This window comes from Eriocheir sinensis, chromosome 63, assembly GCF_024679095.1.
Source record: "Eriocheir sinensis breed Jianghai 21 chromosome 63, ASM2467909v1, whole genome shotgun sequence".
In the NCBI taxonomy this organism is placed as follows: Eukaryota; Metazoa; Arthropoda; class Malacostraca; order Decapoda; family Varunidae; genus Eriocheir; species Eriocheir sinensis.
Genome location: NC_066571.1, coordinates 2292660 through 2299560, shown reverse-complemented (window position 1 = coordinate 2299560; position 6901 = coordinate 2292660).

Sequence of the window (6901 nt, the reverse complement as noted above, 5' to 3'; positions counted from 1 at the left end):
GGAATGGTGCGTACGAATTGATGAACATACCTTGAGTGAAGTTGAGAGGTGCTTACGAACTGGTGATCATACTCGGACTGAATATGAGAGTAGGGTCGGTATTATAAGACATTCGCTACTCTCATCAGTATTTCTAAAGGTCAAAGAGAGGATCGACTGAGTTCTAATGAGTGTTTCTTTAAGTTCACGGTACAGAGGAAGGGTCACACTACCACCAGGGCCATAAAACTACTCCTGGAAATGCCCAAAACTTCTACGAAAGCCTTGTCAAATATGTGTTCTTGTGTGTGTGTGTTGAAATGTTTAGTAATACGGCCCAAGGTGTTGTTATTGTATTATAAGTCGGAGGTAATATGGGTTCTTAAAGTGATGATGTCATGTTAGCAGTGTGATTGTGAAGATATTATCAGTGCTAGTGACTGTGAGTATGGCACTAACTGAAGACTGATGGTGATGGTAATATACTAAACACCGGCGATTTTACCTAATGATTTAAAAAGTGATAGCAGTAATGACGGGGGCGTGGTAGTTGTGAATTTGTATTACTTTCATTTTAACAGGAAGTAGATACTGAGATGGCGAAGGCTGTGAGGATACTGCTGGAAAGACTGTGGCTGAGAGAGAAATGCTAAGAATAACATGGAGAGATAGAGAGCGAACGTTATGGATTAGATAAAAGACAAAGATTAAAGATATTCTAAAGACTGCTAAGAACATGTAATGGTCTTGAACCGATTTCAGCATGAGTAGAACCAGTAACAGATGGACAACCAGAGAAACAGAGTGACATCTCAGGATTTGTCGAAGTCAGGACAGACACAAAAATCAGACAGCGAGATGAAATTAGTTTATTTTCCGAAGCAGGATGGAGCAGCCGCACTAACATCAAAGAGCGGCTGAAAACGTTGGGAAAGGCAATTATCCTTTTGTTGACTTGCAATGACTGAAGATAATAGTGACGATGATGATGTAAACTGGAAGTACAATAGATGACGGCAGAAAAGACGAGAGTGACAGACAGCAGAGGAAAACGGATTGGATGTTAATGATGATGGTGTTGACGACGATGAGAATAGTATGATGGTAGCAACACTGGGGGTAAATAATGATAGCGATGGTGACGGGGAGGTGAAATAAAGATGGCAGCAGCGGCGATGGTGACTCTGTTGTGGGGATTGGTACTGACAGTGATCGTGTTGTTGGTGAGAGTTATTGATTGAGATGATAAATAAGCTTGAATTTACTGGAAACTGTTATTATTATTATTATTATTTTCTTTACAGCAGAGGAGTCATTTCAAGGGCATAAAAAAGGTAACAAATGTGAAAAAAAAAAGCCCGATACTCACTTCTTATAAAGAGTTAGAGAAGTGGCCGAAATATAGGTCAATTTCGGGAGGAGAGGTATTTTATTATTATTATTATTATTATTATTATTATTATTATTATTATTATTATTATTATTATTATTATTGTTGTTGTTGTTGTTGTTGTTGTTGTTGTTGTTGTTGTTGTTGTTGCTGTGTATTATTGTTGTTATTATTATTATTATTATTATTATTATTATTATTATTATTATTATTATTATTATTATTATTATTATTATTATTATTATTATTATTATTATTATTATCATTATTTTTATTTTTTCATTGTTTCCACCTTTATGTAAGTTCAAAGTTTTTTTTTCTAGACTTTCTGACCTTGATTTGTTTTGATTTGCTTATTGTTTACTTCTTTTCAAGCTTTTTTTTTTCGAACTTCTTGCCGACGTTTTTATTGTTATGCGGCAATTTATATAAAATGCTCTTTGAAGGGCGCTTTTTAGGACTCCTGCGAGCATTTCTTCATCGACTTTATTGCCGGCGGCCATTTTATACAGGTGTTTACTTTTTAGCGGAATTTTTGCCGAGTTTATTATTATTATCATTATTGTTGTTGTCATTATTATTATTATTATTATTATTATTATTATTATTATTATTATTATTATTATTATTATTATTATTATTATTATTATTATTATTATTATTATTATTATTATTATTATTATTATTATTATTATTATTATTATTATTATTATTATTATTATCATCATCATCATTATTATTACTTTGAGAACTTAATTAACTTGCGGACATTATGCGATGATTTTTATTTTTCCCCTTGAGACGTCGGCCTGTCTCCCTCACCGAAAAAGAAAGTAAATAAAGTATCTCCTCTTTCAGCACACTCACGCAGAAAAGGGAAAAAAAAAATAGAAGATACAATAGCTAACAACAAATATACATAAAAAAAGAGTAAATCAACTCGGCCCGATTAAACTCCGCCCCTCCGGCAGGCCAACTCTAAATGCTTCCTGCTGGCGGTTAAGTGGTTCAATATTTACTTTGCCGTCTTCCCCGAGGCCTTCAAAGGGAGTGGAAGTTACGAGGGGGAAAAAACTAATCTCCTCATGTAGGCCGACTGTATAATGGCCCCGCGTGTTCTCTTGCTGTTAGTGTTGGGGTTTTGCGTGTTGCATTATTTATTATATATATTTTTTTTTTTTTATGTTTTGTGTGCTGTCATCTCTTTTAATGTTCTTTGCTCATGTTCAGTGTTCTGTCTTTTCTTTTATGTTATTGTTCATGTTCCGTGTGTTGTCTTCTCCTTTGTGTTATTGTTCTTGTTCCGTGTGTTGTCTTCTCCGTTATGTTATTTCTCTTGTTTCGTGCGTTGTCTTCTCCTTTGTGTTATTGTTCTTGTTCCGTGTGTTGTCTTCTCCTTTATGTTATTGTTCTTGTTTCGTGTGTTGTCTTCTCCTTTGTGTTATTGTTCTTGTTCCGTGTGTTGTCTTCTCCGTTATGTTATTGTTCTTGTTCCGTGTGTTCTCTTCTCCTTTGTGTTATTGTTCTTGTTTCGTGTGTTCTCTTCTCCTTTGTGTTATTGTTCTTGTTCCGTGTGTTCTCTTCTCCTTTGTGTTATTGTTCTTGTTTCGTGTGTTGTCTTCTCCTTAATGTTATTGTTCTTGTTCCGTGTGTTGTCCTCTCCTTTGTGTTATTGTTCTTGTTCCGTGTGTTGTCCTCTCCTTTGTGTTATTGTTCTTGTTCCGTGTGTTGTCTTCTCCTTAATGTTATTGTTCTTCTTCCGTGTGTTGTCCTCTCTTTTGTGTTATTGTTCTTGTTCCGTGTGTTGTCCTCTCCTTTGTGTTATTGTTCTTGTTTCGTGTGTTGTCTTCTCCTTAATGTTATTGTTCTTGTTCCGTGTGTTGTTTTCTCCTTTGTGTTATTGTTCTTGTTCCGTGTGTTGTTTTCTCCTTTGTGTTATTATTCTTGTTTCGTGTGTTGTCTTCGCCGTTATGTTATTGTTCATGTTCCGTGTGTTGTCTTCTCCTTTGTGTTATTGTTCTTTTTCCGTGTGCTGTCTTCTGTATGTTAGTGTTCTTGTTCCGTGTGTTGTCTTCTCCTTTGTGTTATTGTTCTTTTTCCGTGTGCTGTCTTCTGTATGTTAGTGTTCTTGTTCCGTGTGCTGTCTTCTCCTTTGTGTTATTGTTTTTGTTCCGTGTGTTGTCTTCTCCTTTATGTTCTTGTTCCGTGTGTTGTCTTCTCCTTTGTGTTATTGTTTCTGTTCCGTGTGTTGTCTTCTCCTTTGTGTTATTGCTTTTGTTCCATGTGCTGTCTTCTCCTTTATGTTATTGTTCTTGTTCCGTGTGTTGTCTTCTCTTTGTGTTCTTGTTCTTGTTCCGTGTGTTGTCTTCTCCTTTATGTTATTGTTCTTGTTCCGTGTGTTGTCTTCTCTTTGTGTTCTTGTTCTTGTTCCGTGTGTTGTCTTCTTCTTTATGTTATTGTTCTTGTTCCGTGTGTTGTCTTCTCCTTAATGTTATTGTTCTTGTTCCGTGTGTTGTCTTCTTTATGTTATTGTTCTTGTTCCGTGTGTTGTCTTCTTTATGTTATTGTTCTTGTTCCGTGTGTTGTCTTCTGTATGTTAGTGTTCTTGTTCCGTGTGTTGTCTTCTCTTTGTGTTATTGTTCTTGTTCCGTGTGTTGTCTTCTCCTTTGTGTTATTGTTTTTGTTCCGTGTGTTGTCTTCTCCTTTATGTTATTGTTCTTGTTCCGTGTGTTGTCTTCTCCTTTGTGTTATTGTTCTTGTTCCGTGTGTTGTCTTCTCCTTTATGTTATTGTTCTTGTTCCGTGTGTTGTCTTCTCCTTAATGTTATTGTTCTTGTTCCGTGTGTTGTCTTCTCCATTGTGTTATTGTTCTTGTTCCGTGTGTTGTCTTCTCCTTAATGTTATTGTTCTTGTTCCGTGTGTTGTCTTCTCCTTTGTGTTATTGTTTTTGTTCCGTGTGTTGTCTTCTCCTTTGTGTTATTGTTCTTGTTCCGTGTGTTGTCTTCTCCTTTGTGTTATTGTTTTTGTTCCGTGTGTTGTCTTCTCCTTTGTGTTATTGTTCTTGTTCCGTGTGTTGTCTTCTCCTTTGTGTTATTGTTTTTGTTCCGTGCGCTGTCTTCTCCTTTGTGTTATTGTTCTTGTTCCGTGTGTTGTCTTCTCCTTTGTGTTATTGTTCTTGTTCCGTGTGTTGTCTTCTCCTTTGTGTTATTGTTCTTGTTCCGTGTGTTGTCTTCTCCTTTGTGTTATTGTTCTTGTTCCGTGTGTTGTCTTCTCCTTTGTGTTATTGTTCTTGTTCCGTGTGTTGTCTTCTCCTTTGTGTTATTGTTTTTGTTCCGTGCGCTGTCTTCTCCTTTGTGTTATTGTTCTTGTTCCGTGTATTGTCTTCTCCTTTGTGTTATTGTTTTTGTTCCGTGCGCTGTCTTCTGTATGTTAGTGTTCTTGTTCCGTGTGTTGTCTTCTGCATGTTATTATTCTTGTTCCGTGTGTTGTCTTCTGTATGTTACTATTCTTGTTCCGTGCGCTGTCTTCTGTATGTTATTGTTCTTGTTCCGTGTGTTGTCTTCTTTATGTTATTGTTCTTGTTCCGTGTGTTGTCTTCTGTATGTTATTATTCTTGTTCCGTGCGCTGTCTTCTGTATGTTATTATTCTTGTTCCGTGTGTTGTCTTCTGTATGTTATTGTTCTTGTTCCGTGCGCTGTCTTCTGTATGTTATTGTTCTTGTTCCGTGCGCTGTCTTCTGTATGTTATTATTCTTGTTCCGTGTGTTGTCTTCTGTATGTTATTGTTCTTGTTCCGTGCGCTGTCTTCTGTATGTTATTGTTCTTGTTCCGTGCGCTGTCTTCTGTATGTTATTATTCTTGTTCCGTGTGTTGTCTTCTGTATGTTATTATTCTTGTTCCGTGTGTTGTCTTCTGTATGTTAGTGTTCTTGTTTCGTGTGTTGTCTTCTGTATGTTATTATTCTTGTTCCGTGCGCTGTCTTCTGTATGTTATTATTCTTGTTCCGTGTGTTGTCTTCTGTATGTTATTATTCTTGTTCCGTGTGTTGTCTTCTGTATGTTATTATTCTTGTTCCGTGTGTTGTCTTCTGTATGTTATTATTCTTGTTTCGTGTGTTGTCTTCTGTATGTTATTGTTCTTGTTCTGTGTGTTGTCTTCTGTATGTTAGTGTTATTGTTTCGTGTGTTGTCTTCTGTATGTTAGTGTTCTTGTTTCGTGTGTTGTCTCCTGTATGTTAGTGTTCTTGTTTCGTGTGTTGTCTTCTGTATGTTATTGTTCTTGTTCTGTGTGTTGTCTTCTGTATGTTAGTGTTATTGTTTCGTGTGTTGTCTTCTGTATGTTAGTGTTCTTGTTTCGTGTGTTGTCTCCTGTATGTTAGTGTTCTTGTTCCGTGTGTTGTCTTCTGTATGTTATTATTCTTGTTTCGTGTGTTGTCTTCTGTATGTTAGTGTTCTTGTTCCGTGTGTTGTCTTCTGTATGTTAGTGTTCTTGTTCCGTGTGTTGTCTTCTCCGTAATGTTATTGTTCATGGTTCTTTTTGTTTCTTCTTTCTCGTATTATTGTTCTTGTTCCGTGTGCTGCCTTCCCCTTTGTGTTATTGTTCTTGGTTCTTTTTGTTTCTTCTTTCTCGTATTATTGTTCTTGTTCCGTGTGCTGCCTTCCCCTTTGTGCCAGTGTTCATGGTTCGTGTGTTGTCTTTTATACTTTATCGCGAAAGCTAAATTAATTTTAATTTTCGTTTCAGGGGGATGATTTTGCTTCTAGTTTGATACGATGTAATGATGATGTGTTTTTTTTATTTATTTTTTATTGTTATTAATCCATAACTATTATTATAATTATATAGTAGTAGTAGTAATAGCAGTAGTAGTAGTAGTAGTAGTAGTAGTAGTAGCAGCAGCAGCAGCAGCAGCAACAGCAACAGCATAAGTAGTAGTTGTAGTAGTAGTAGTGTTAGTAGTAGTAGTAGTAGTAGCAGCAGAGGTAGTAGTAGTAACAGTTGTAGTAAACAATTTTCTTTATATTTTATTTCCCATGGATAACTAAATTTTGGATAGCTGTCGTACAATATTGTATTTACAGTCAGTTCCCTTATACCAGACTTTTAGTGATGCGTACCCAGGAGGATAGTGTTAAGTCGCTTATGTATCGAAAGAGTCAATGCACAGTGAGTCTTGATTCTCAATGACTCGCTGTTCAAGACGTCCTCATTCACAAACCTATCACACTACGTACTAGAGTTACGGCGACTCATGAGTAATGAGCCATGCATCCTATCCTAGTGTTTGTCAGTAAGTGACACAACACGAATTATTGTGAAAAATAGCAGCATAGTTCGTAAATAGTCACATAGTTATGGAGTAATTGCTTAATGTAATTTAATGGCATGTTATCCGTTGTGCGCGTGCAAGAATGTGAACGTTTTATTTATTTTTTTGCTCTTATTTGCTGGATTTGTTTTCGATATTAAATACTTGTCGGGGCTGATGATTAAAATGGGACACACACACACACACACACACACACACACACAC